A 7,847-nucleotide genomic window follows, 5' to 3' on the forward strand; every position below is an offset into this window, starting at 1 on the left:
TGGAGTGAACACTGATTATCTTCCCAGTACCTATTTACCCCTTGCCCCCTAAGTGACAATACTCAAATTTTCCTTTGAAGAGCCACCCCCATCACCAGGTCATAGCCATTAGCTGAGGTGAGATTGACCTGACTCTAGTCCAGGGGTACACCCTGAATTGGGATAGACCAGCCAATCAGAACATGCCCCTTGTGCTTGCTCTAGGATTACGTATGCCCAGACTGCTGGGATTGATCAACCTGGGAGTATACTGAGATGTGAGAACACATGAAACCCTCCTTCCTGGGAGGCTGTTTTGGAATTCTGAAGGATGCCTGACGATGGCATTATAAAGAAGGGCAAAACCAAGGAAATTGTAGACAAAGAGAGCCATGTCCCTGACTGAGCTATACCTGAAAACAATCTTAACACTGAATCTTACTGTTTTATGAGCCGTTGGGTCCCTTTTGTTTTTAAGCGAGTTTGTATGTGGTTGCCTGTCCTTCGCAAGGGGAAGAAAACCTTAATGAATATATAGCCTCATCCTAATCACATTTTTTAAAAAAAGATTTTATTTATTTATTTGACAGACAGAGATCACAAGTAGGCAGAGAGGCAGGCAGAGAGAGAGGAGGAAGCAGGCTCCCTGCCAAGCAGAGAGCCCAAAGTGGGGCTCGATCCCAGGACCCTGAGATCATGACCTGAGCCAAAGGCAGAGGCTTTAACCCACTGAGCTGCCCAGGTGCCCCTAATCATCTTCTTTTACAGGAACTGTTAAAAAAAAATTAGGTTGTCCACAAGGTATTTTGATTACATTTTTGCTTTTAGAGAGAGATACAACTAATTCCAAAAGCACAAGTTTCCTCTGACTAGAATACAAACATACATTTAAGTGTTTTAAATAATAAAACCTGTAGCAAAACAGGTTGAAGTTTATGAGAAACTCATAAGTATTCCATACTTTTTTTTTCCCACAAGTACCCAAGATATTATGGGTTTTTGCATGGCACAATCTATTCATCTATCTTTACACACACCTGATATCTATTATTATACCTTTAAGGCACTGTTCGTTAGAAAACAATCTATTTTGAAGGATGTTAGAAAACAAGTCATTTTTAACAAAAAGTCCATTTAGGTAACCTTCGCAGAGTTGGTGTTTTTTCATGCCAACAAGTCTTTTTGCTTTATATTCTGCCTTGGTTTCTGTCATTGTTCATTTCAAAACCTCCCCAAGTCAGACTTTCCACGAAGAGTCATCCAGAACAGAGTATATTTGGAATTCGGCTTCTCATGACCTAGTTGTATCACAAGAGGGATCAAAGAGGTTTTGTTCTGTTTCTATAATCAGCCATTTCTTTGAGAGGACAGATTCATAAGAGTTTGAATTATGCTTAGAAATGCATACAAGGCAAGCCGCTACATGGCATTTTAATTACCTCCCTCCACTCCAATGAAAAACAACACCAGGCACAAACTGACGTCTCAGGTTAAATTCAGTTGATTCACTTAACATACCAAATAATTCGATTGTTTCTTTTCTCCCTGGTCTTTTTCTTTTCTTTTTTTTAAATTTTCGTCTGTTTGCTCTCCTAGCTCTTCCTTTTTATTTCTGAAGCACTCACCTTTTGCTAATGTTAAGAAAATTCCTACTGGGCAAATTCTTCTCCTTGCTAGACTCTCCGTGACATAGTATTAATATTCACAAAGGGAACAGATGGCGGCCTTTGGAATCCACCAATTATAGTAGTACCTTGCTTAGTCCGAATTGACTAATTAAAATCCTCAATTAACTAGAATGGAAAATTCAGCATGTACAACCCCTATGGTGACCTCATGTTATAGCAAGTTTGCAAATGAGTGTTTAGACTTCTTTCCCTGCCTTTTAAGGGGAGAAAAACAAAAGGCAAGGAAACAGACTCATCTAAGGGATTTATGAAAACGCTGAGGAAACTCAAACTCTGATATCCATGGCATCAGTATACAGTATACATCTAACCAGATTTCCCATATTTTTCGAAATAAACATCTATAATTTTGTTCTTTTCAATCATCACTTAAATTCAGATTAATCAATATTTTGAGATTTTCATTTCTATATTCAATGGGATGAGCATTTACTGAACCTCCATAGTACTCAAAATACTATGCTGTTGGGGCACCTGGATGGATAGGTTGGTTAAGCATCTACCTTTGGCTCAGGTCATGATCTCAGGGTCCTAAGGATCAAGCCCTAAGTTGGGCTCCCTGCCCAGTGGGGAGCCTGCTTCTCCCTCTCCTTCCCGCTCCTGCTCTCTCAGTCTCTCTCTCTCAATCTCAAATAAATAAATAAATAAATAAATAAATAAATAAAATATTAAAAAAAAAATACCATGCTGTTAAGGCTCCCTCCCCCAAGAGTTTTCTAGTTACCACTGCTGCCTAAGAAATCACCCAAAACTGATGGCTTAAAATAACAGCAGTCATTTTATTATGATCACAGATTCTGTGGGACAGGAATTCAGAAAGGCCTCAGATGGATGGTTCTGTCATTGAGTATCTCTTGTGGTTGCACTAGGGTAGTGGTCAGACCTAGGAGAGAAGGGGGTTGGAGGAACTGAGGACTTTATCTTCCTTCAAGCAGCTTCATGGGGTGTCTCTGAGTGGGCTAGTTTGGACTTCCTTGCAGCATGATGGCCTCAAGAGAGTTGGGTCCTTTACAGGGCAGTTCAGAGCAGATGTCCTGGCTATCAAGGTGGAAGCTAATCACCTTGTATGACCTAACCATTCAAATCAAGCTGTGTCCTTGTTGCTACATTCTGTTGATTACAAGTGAGTCCCCAGTCCCTCAAAATTCAGGAGGGAAGAGAGTTAGATTTTCTGTCTCATTGAGGGAGTGATAAGTTTCTAGGAAATCATGTGGGACTGAGAATGTGGTCATCTTTGAAAGACACAGTTTGCCAGGATGAATGAAATACAACATTTTTTCCAAAGAAGCTCATAATCTAGTGAATAAAACCATGATTTTCAAACTGTGCATCCAAGTACAAATTCACAGGTAGCCCCAAGTTGGGCAGGACTTGCCCAGGTAGCCCCAGGATACTTTATGTTTTTGAGGGAAACAATATGATGTCTGTCAGACATGACGTGAATTTTTACCAGTAGGGTGTTTAGACCTAATTACTTACAAAGTAGAACTATTGGGCATTTCTTTTTTCCTAGTTATGCTATGAAAAAAACTTACAGAGACAGAAAAAGTTTAGGAATCTTTGAGATAAAAGCAAGACAGAGACATTCAACTAGTCTTAGCAGGGCCATAATTGACATATGTAGGGTCCAGGGCATGAATATAAGTAGGGCTACTAAGTGCTTAAGTGCTTGTTCCTTTCTTTTCCTATTATGGGGTGACATGCATGTGTGTGGACATGCCAGCCTTATACCCTTATACCCAAGCTCTGTGGATTCTCTCCCCCACTGCAATAGCACCTTCTCCTTGGCCCTTGGAGGTAAGTTAGCCCTCTGGATGAAGGGCCAGTGGAAGAAACCCACACAGAAGGAGACTCCGGATTTAAGCTAGGAATTCTGGAATTCCAAGTAGCTGAGACACGATCTAGGGAAGGAGATCGGATTTTGGATGTGCATGCCCCTTTGCCTTGCAGACCCTTAGCCCATTTGGAGGGGAATGGCTTGAGGGCCTTCTAAAACACAGGGGCCTGGGCAGGTCCTGATCTAAAGGAGGTACTGAGTCCCAGCACAGAATCTGGCATATAATTGGTCCTCAAGTTGTATTTGATGAGTAATTAGTCCGGTGCAGAGTCTGATAAATATGATGACAGAGATTAAGTACCGGCTGCTATGGAAATTGAAACAAAGAACAATTAATTAAACTAGGTGTCTTGGGAAGGCTTCTGTGCATGTTACCTTCAAGGATGAGGGAGATATGAAGCAGAAAGAAGTGGGATAGGAACTCAGTGAAATGCAGAGTTAACGAAGTTGCTAGAGGCAAGCATCAAAAGAAGATCTAAAACTGTGTTCACCATCTGTGGTGAATCTGAGTTAAATAATTTTCCAAAGCATACACAGAGGGACTGTCTTTCAAAAAAAGAATGTGAAATTAGATACAAAAAGATCACACAAATTTATAAAATTTGTGAATTTTATAAATTTAAATATAAATATAAATTTAAATATAAAATTTATGAAATTAGATACAAAAAGATCACACATTTATAAAAGCTCACAAAGTCACAAATACCAAAGAAAAGTCTAAAAAGAGGAAGGGTGCCTAGCTGGCTCAGTCAGAAGAGCATATGACTCTTGATCTTAAGATTGGGAGTTCAAGCCCCATGTTAGGTGTAGAGATTACTTAAATAAATAAAACTTAAAAAAAAAAAAAGCCCCCAAAGAGCAATTGTAAATTAACTAGCTGTCTGCCACACTTCTATAATACTTAAAATATTGTTTTGGCTTTGTAGTCTGACTGCCTTTTTTTTTTTTTTGAACTGCGTCTTTATTTAATATCAATTTAATGTTCTGTAAAAAGAATAGAAAAATAATTTGCCCTAGGGTTGATTGGATATTTAAGAAATTATTTATAGTTTATAAAATTTTAACACCATCATTATTAGTAATGCCATGCAGACTGCTGTTGACCACTGTCAATTGAGGAAACCTCTTGTCATGCTATTGAACTATTACAGACCTGCTCTATTTTTGGTATAGTCACAGGTCTCTTCCCTTCAAACCTAGCAATCCTGAAATATTCTGTTTCATACAGCTACCATAAACCATAAAAAATGTGGAGCTTTTATAATTGTCTGTACAGCATTCTCAAATATATTCCTGAGAGGAGAAAGCATCTCTTTTGACTAGATCTTGATGGAAACCAAACCCTCTGTTAAAATTTTATGCACTTGATGATTGGAAGAATTTTCTACATATTAGTTTCTGGCCCCATAATTCCAACCTCCACCACCACATGCTGTCAGACTGAGCTATGTAATAACCTTTGGCTCTGTACCTTTGTGTCAAGAGACCAGTAGAATTGACACAGTGGACAGTAAGAGTATTCTTAGAATCTGTCCCTACACTGGGGCAGCTATCTGGCAATAACTTTCGTGGAGCTTAACTGTAAACCATATAAATAATGATATACTGAAATTGTGTATATCAATCAGCTTAATCAACCACTCCTTAACTCATATCCTCAAAGGCACAAGGCTACCAATACCACCTAGTATAAGGAGAACCTGAAGAGGAACCAATTGCTGTTTAAAAAAAATTACGTTGCACATTTTACAAAATCATGTGCCCATATGAACCTAATGTCATGCCCTCCCAGGACCCTAGAAGGGCCCATGCAGACTAGGTGCTTGAAGCTTAAACCTCATTCCTGTAAACCCACCTCTGCTCAGCATTGTCCCTCTATGACTAAAGGAAAGAAGTAGCCCAAACTGAGAAAGCATGTTCTGTAATAGAAATAACACTGGAATGAAATCTAGGGATCTGGAACTCTGGTTCCAGTTCTCCTAGCTCTGTTCCTTTGGGCCCCCCTTTGGGACTTAGACTTGTTATCTGTTAAGTATTGGCCCTTTCTCATCTGCAGAAAGGAAATGGGAAATTGGCATTCCAGTGTGGGATCTGGGAAGTAAATCATATTGAATTATGCAAATTATGTACATTTTAGTCCATATTATTTTCATCAATTACTACTGCCATTTCTGTAACTCACATTAATGTGAGAATTATAGAATCAGAGCTTCCAGACGTGCCTCTCTCCAGGTTTCCTGGAGTTTCCTCGCAGCATGGCCCCCAAACGCCAGTCTTCGCTCCCGCCTCAAATGAAGAAACCGAGACAGCCCCCTGCCCCCAAGCTAGGGCAGACGTCAACATCCCAGCACTTGGATAGAGGAGAAAAAGAACAGCAAGAAGCAATTGAACATATTGATGAAGTACAAAATGAAATAGACAGACTTAATGAACAAGCCAGTGAGGAGATTTTGAAAGTAGAACAGAAATATAACAAACTCCGCCAACCATTTTTTCAGAAGAGGTCGGAATTGATCGCCAAAATCCCCAATTTTTGGGTAACAACATTTGTCAACCATCCACAAGTGTCTGCACTGCTTGGGGAGGAGGATGAAGAGGCGCTGCATTATTTGACAAGAGTTGAAGTGACAGAATTTGAAGATATTAAATCAGGTTACAGAATAGATTTTTATTTTGATGAAAACCCTTACTTCGAAAATAAAGTTCTCTCCAAAGAATTTCATCTGAATGAGAGTGGTGATCCATCTTCAAAGTCCACTGAAATCAAATGGAAATCTGGAAAGGATTTGACGAAACGTTCAAGTCAAACACAGAATAAAGCCAGCAGGAAGAGACAGCATGAGGAACCAGAGAGCTTCTTCACCTGGTTTACTGACCATTCTGATGCAGGTGCAGATGAGTTAGGAGAAGTCATCAAAGATGATATTTGGCCAAATCCATTACAGTACTACTTGGTTCCCGATATGGATGACGAAGAAGGGGAAGGAGAAGAGGATGATGATGATGATGAAGAAGAAGAAGGATTGGAAGATATTGATGAAGAAGGAGATGAGGATGAAGGTGAAGAAGATGAAGATGATGATGAGGGGGAGGAAGGAGAGGAGAATGAAGGGGAAGATGACTAATGGAACACTGATGGATTCCAACCTTCCTTTTTTAATTTTCTTCAGTCCCTGGGAGCAAGTTGCTGTCTTTTTTTTTTTTTTCCTTTTTCTTTTTCTTTTCTCCTCTTGTGCTCATTCGCCCTGTTTTTTGAAGTCTCCTTTTTCTCTCCCTTTATACCATGGTTCTCAGCTTATTTTGGGGGGAAATACCTTGAGCAGAATACAGTGGGAAAAGAATCTCTACCCCTTTTTGTTCCAAATTCATTTTTGTCCCTTCCTGTCTCAACAAAAACAAAAACTTTATGGAATCAACACCACCGTGCTCTGTGGGAAAAAAGAAAAACCTTCTGCTCCCTTAGCTCTGCTGGAAGCTGGAGGGTGCTAGGCCCCTGTGTAGTAGTGCATAGAATTCTAGCTTTTTTCCTCCTTTCTCTGTATATTGGGCTCAGAGATTACACTGTGTCTCTATGTGAATATGGACAGTTAGCATTTACCAACATGTACCTGTCTACTTTCTCTTGTTTAAAAAAAAGAAAAAAAAACTTAAAAAAATGGGGTTATAGAAGGTCAGCAAAGGGTGGGTTTGAGATGTTTGGGTGGGTTAAGTGGGCATTTTGACAACATGGCTTCTCCTTTGGCATGTTTAATTGTGATGTTTAACGGACATCCTTGCAGTTTAAGATGACACTTTTAAAATAAAACTCTCTCCTAATGATGACTTGAGCCCTGCCACTCGATGGGAGAATCAGCAGAACTTGTAGGATCTTATTTGGAATTGACATTCTCTATTGTAATTTTGTTCCTGTTTATTTTTAAAATTTTCTTTTTGTTTCACTGGAAAGGAAAGATGATGCTCAGTTTTAAACGTTAAAAGTGTACAAGTTGCTTTGTTACAATAAAACTAAATGTGTACACAAAAAAAAAAATGTGAGAATTATAACCAGTATTCAAGAACTTAAAAATAGTTTTCTCTGACACAGAGAGGTGGACGTACCGCAAAACACTTGGGAGAAACAAGAACAAACAAATCATCATTCTAAATACCATCACTGGAAGTACACTGGAGCATTTTTCCTCTGGAAAAAAAGTTTGCCTTTCAAAAAAATGTGCGGAAGTCGCATAAGCTCCTGTAAAAACACTTCAGTGCAGAAATTTATATAGCAAAAAATACAGGTCTCATCTCCAAATTTCACTCCCGAGAGGAATTATTGCTAACAGTTTAGACAAGTGTGTAGC

The 7,847-nt window shown here is 39.2% G+C and overlaps 1 pseudogene across 1 annotated transcript; it reads left to right on the forward strand.

Annotated features, from left to right (window-relative positions):
- Positions 1-5,730: 5,730 nt before the first annotated feature.
- Positions 5,731-7,537, forward strand: LOC309865022 (protein SET pseudogene; annotated as a pseudogene). The gene has a single exon. The product of its transcript is annotated as a protein SET pseudogene (transcript).
- The last annotated feature ends 310 nt before the right edge of the window (positions 7,538-7,847 follow it).

This window comes from Mustela nivalis (genome assembly GCF_964662115.1).
Source record: "Mustela nivalis genome assembly, chromosome: 5".
NCBI classification, from domain to species: domain Eukaryota; kingdom Metazoa; phylum Chordata; class Mammalia; order Carnivora; family Mustelidae; genus Mustela; species Mustela nivalis.